We start from the raw sequence: 5094 nt of genomic DNA, 5'->3' as shown, positions 1-5094 counted from the left end.
GAAAGTACATTCGTTCGTAGACAGAGAAGTTACACATACACATCGCAAAACCACCTCCGAAGTAGAGATCCCAAAAGCAAACATACACAGGACAAAACATTTCCAACGCGGGGTTCTGTAAACTATAAGTGTAGTGTTACAGCGTTCCCGTTCTCCCCCATTTCGGGTCCCCCGACCCCGGCAGAGGCCATGAGCCGTGCCGTAAAGACGAGTGAGCCCCCGAGGAAGGCCAAAAACAAAGTAAAACTGTAAACTAAAACCTCGCGCGAGCAAAACTTCTCGACAGTATTGTCGCTGATTAATCTGGTTGGGAATTCGAATATCGTAACGTCTTAATCGTGCAAGACCAGATCTTTTGAGACGTCAGCAATCGTGAAAGAAATAACTCCATCCACTTGCGAAAGTGCTCCGTGACAACCAACAAGTACTGATTGCCACGCGTACTGCGTGGGAAAAGGCCCATCACATCGACGGCAACGCATTTCCATGAGGATCGGCTCACGATTGACTGCAGCAGACCAGGGGGTTGACCTCCACCGGTTTGGCTTTCTGCGAGCATACCTCAGCACGTCCTGAGGAATGCCTGGTCGAGTAGCAGCGCGGCTTAAGTTCTCCAAAGTCTTACCGTCACTGCTGTGATCAGCCAGGACGGAATCATGGTAGTAGCGCCATTCCATGTCGAACGTCCCGGACGTTGCGCTCGACCACCTCCGATTTCTAAAAAAAGAATGCATGGCCTTTTTGCCGCAATGTCTGTAGCCATGCCCTCAAACATTTTGACGAAACATTTTGTTTTGATGACGTGAGCGCGGTTTTAATTTAAAAATAAACCAGGGTGTCGAACCGGAACCGAACCGTTATATTGTTATCGCGATGAACCCGAACCGGAACTGAACCGGAAAAAAAAATAACGGTTACCGGCACATGTCAAAACGGTTCGGCCGCGCGCTGTTGGCAATGAATGTGCTATCAATGCCATTTGTTTTTTAAGTGCCGTCAACTGACACACACCTCGTTTACATATTTTTCTTCTCCACTCAGTCTTAGGAATATAAACGCTGCATCCATGAATCTTGAGAAACGCTGCATTCATGAATCTTGACATAGGAACCAGTATTGCGCTGGTCGCGGCTTGCACAAAAAAAAAATTAAAAGGCTGTGCAAAAAAAAAAAAAAAAATCGCGTCACGGGATTTTGTTTTCCTACAATCTCGTAAATCCTAAATGCTGCTGTGTGCTCATTTTATAATACGTTTCTAGAACGCGCGAGTTCTTGAAGCTTGCTTCCATCGGATTGAGAAAAGAAAAGGCTGTGGAGTTTGATAATAATGCATCCGGTTTCGTATAGGCACTTCGAAGCTAACATATTTGTGAGACAGCGAACTCTTCTATTTTAATATTTATCCTATTACGTCCTTCTGGCGTTGCGTTCGGTGAAGTGTTTTTCATATTCCGTATCTTGTTTAATGAAAACTTCTTTAAGGGTCTAATTTGAGTTACCGAAGGCTAGTTCAAATAAAGAAAGCTGTATTTTCTCCCCACTGTTCCTTCAATTGCTTACACGCCGAGGTGGCGGGACAGTTAGCGAGTTCTACTTGTAAGTGGGTTTGTAAGGAGGTCGCGGATTTTACAGCTACTGCGTCGGACCCAATTAGATGAAGTCCGAATGCGTAAACGTCGGTGAGGTAACCTTTGAGTGCATATAAAGAAACCATTCCTGGTAGAAATCCTTGAGCCTATCACTACGATGCATCCCGTTTCGTATGTGCTGATTTCAGATGTTTTATTTGTAATTTATTTTGATGTTGCAATTTGTCATTTATAATTTCCGAACCGGTTCGCGAACCGGTTCGCGGTTCGAATTAATCGAACCGGAACTGAACCGGAACAAAATAAATTTACCTGAACCTGAACCGTAACCGAAGCCGTATTTTTTTCGGTTCGACACACTGAAATAAACAGCGTGAAACTAGGCATTACTAAATAATTGATGGAAGATTAGCCTTTTAATAAAACACCTAACAATGATTTTTTCTTAAATTTGCTCGGCTTTCGACTTACAAGGTGGTTGGGCTTGTAAAGTTTTGGTTAATTACAGTACATTAAAAAAATTAAAAAAAAATTAGCGTTTTTGTTATTTTAATAAAAAATATCTAATTGCTCCTGGCGCTTAATAGCAATTTACCGGCTGCCCTGCAGGTATATAGTCTATAAAGAATGTTTAAAACCACTCAAATAAATATCTCGCAGTGAAAAAAAATTCTGAATTTGCCAATAAGTGCGTTTTGATGCATAAACGGCCGTTTATTTCACCCCGGGGTGGTGCAAGTAAAAATGCAAAATATGGTGGGCTTGGATAAACAATCGATAGTCTTTTTATTCTTAAAGTTTAATCAAAGTTATTTTTGTTTAAAGCGAGAAAACAATTTTTGAAGTTGAACTCTCGCACCACAACCCGGCGTCGCTTCTTAACGCCTCTTCGCCGCACAGCACGCCACCTGAGACGATAGCTGATTTTTTCTTAATTTTGCATGGCTTTCGACTTACAATGTGGTTGGGTTTGTAAAGTTTTGATTAATTTAAATATTAAAAAAAAACTAAGTTGTCTTCAAAGTTTATCTTTTTGTTATTTTATAAAAAAAAATATCTAATTGCTCCCGGGGCTCAATGGCGATTTTTACCGTCTGCCCTGCATGTATATAATTTATTAAAAAAATGTCTAAAACCGCTCAATCAAATATCTTGCAGTAAAAAAAAGATCCTGAAGTTGCCAAAAAGTGTGTTTTGACGCAAAGACAGACCACCCCGAGATGGTCCAAGCAAAAATCCAAGGTGTGATGGCTTTGGAAGAAAAATCGATTGTCTTTTGATTCTGAAAGTTCATTCAAAGTAATTTTTGTTTAAAGCGAGAAACCAATTTTTGAAGTTGAACTCTCGCACCACAACTGGGCGTCGCTTCTTAACGCCTCTTCGCCGCAGAGCACGCCACCTGCGACGATAGCTGACACGATTAGCTCCAAAAAAAGGACGGGGTTTTCTGCCGCTCCCTTTTTTCCGTCTTTGCGGCTGCAAGGGAAGAAACGGCGGGTATCGTGTAATAGGGAGTTTTAGTAGACCGTGTTTCCCACTCCGCTAGCCCTCCGCTACGAAGAAACCGCCACCGCGCCTGCGCGCCGATGGCCTTGGCTGTAGACTTCGGGGTAGCGGAGGGGCTTAGCGGAGCGGGAAACACGGTCTACTAAAACTTGATATTAGGGAGTTTTAGTAGACCGTGTTTCCCCCTCCGCTAGCCCTCCGCTACGAAGAAACCGCCACTGCGCCTGCGCGCCGATGGCCTTGGCTGTACAGATCCGGGTAGCGGAGGGGCTTAGCGGAGCGGGAAACACAATCTACTGAAACTCGCTAATAATCGGAGGTGCCACCAGCGCGTAGCAATAGGAGGCCCGTTGCGCCCTTTGTACCTGAAAGCGGCTCGAAACGCGATGCCTAAACTCCAGGCGGCATCAAGAGACCTTGACTTCTAAAAACAAGCGCGATAATATCGCCACGAAATCTAGCTCTCACGCATACTTACGCATACTGCGGTGAAAAGTGGAACTATTCAGCGACGCAAGAATTTGCCGTTTCAAACCGAGGCGTAAGCCTGCAATGGCGCGCATTCGTTAACTTTACATCGCCTCGTCGTTTGAGATTGCCCGTTCCCGGGGCTTTTGTGTTGCTGTCTACATCTTTCCCGACGTCGACAAACGAGAGTGACTGCGATGTGCATGTAAGAAGCAGCTAGCTTACTAGTGGATGCTCTGACCTGGCGGCGCTAAGCATTTGCTAATATCAAGACAGCGGAAGACCCCAGGGGGACACCGCCGCGCAAAACAGTCGAAATAGGAAAGGCCATAAAGCAACAAGTATAGAAAAAGGCCTCTTCCCACCGAAATGTACTCGACAACTCGAGGTCCTGCTGTCTACCTACGTGCGCACACCGTGACACCGTCGCACGCTTTCCCGGGCTTGACGGTGGCGTGCTGTGCAGAGAAGAGGCGCAAGGAACGACGCGAGGTTGCGGCGCAATAGCTGAACTTCAAAATGTCTTTTACTTCTTGAGCACAAAATTCTTATAATTAAGCTTTCAAGAACAAAGGGAAACAAACACTTTCGTAGAGGTATTTTTCCTCTGATATGTTACGTATTTTTCTTTGGGCCACCTCAAGTCGGAATTGACGGCAGTATGAAGGGCAAAACGCAATTTTGTACAAATTTAGTTGTTCTTTTTTTTCTGCAAGATATTTAGTTGCACGTCCTGAAACGTTTTTGTGTACAGTATACCTATAGGGCTGTCAATAATAATACACTCGCATGAACCAAAGCGATAGTTCGTAACAAAACTAAAAATATGCTAAAATGCTCATATATTTCTTACTTTTTAAAAGTGCTTCGAGCATTCCAAATTCCATGACCATGATCATTATTACATAGCAATCCATATACCGTATGGTTTTTAGGCAAAAATATTTCAGCGTTCCGTTAAAAAGATCTTACCTCTCATCAATTATAAAATGGATCCTAGTTCCACTCCCTTTTACGAGGTCAAACCGCCATCACCCCATGAAATATATTTTTCGTCAAAAAATTTGTTAGAGAGGCACCACAAACATTACGGTGAAGAGCCATCAATTTTATTTTAGGAATCGGGAAGGCCGTGGGACCTTTGGCATAGCATGGAGAAGTCCAGGTCGCTTGATGCCGCCTGCCGTTTAGGCGTCGCGTTTCAAGCCGCTTTCGGGTACAAAGGGCACAACGGGCCTCCTATTGCTACGCGCTGGCGGCACCTCTGATTATTACACGATACCCGCCGTTTCCTCCCTTGCAGCCGGAAAGACGGACAAGGGGATGCGGCAGAAAACTCCGTTCTTTCTTTGGACCTAATTGTGTCAGCTATCGTCGCAGGTGGCGTGCTGTGCGGCGAAGAGGCGTTAAGAAGCGATGCCCGGTTGTGGTGCGAGAGTTCAACTTAAAAAATAGGTTTCTTGCTTTAAACCAAAATTACTTTGAATAAACTTTTAGAATCAAAAGACAATCGATTTTTCTTCCAAAGCCA

The sequence above is a fragment of the Ixodes scapularis genome, unplaced genomic scaffold (genome assembly GCF_016920785.2).
Source record: "Ixodes scapularis isolate PalLabHiFi unplaced genomic scaffold, ASM1692078v2 PGA_scaffold8__174_contigs__length_109621045, whole genome shotgun sequence".
Lineage (NCBI taxonomy): Eukaryota > Metazoa > Arthropoda > Arachnida > Ixodida > Ixodidae > Ixodes > Ixodes scapularis.
This window is presented reverse-complemented; position numbering follows the sequence as displayed.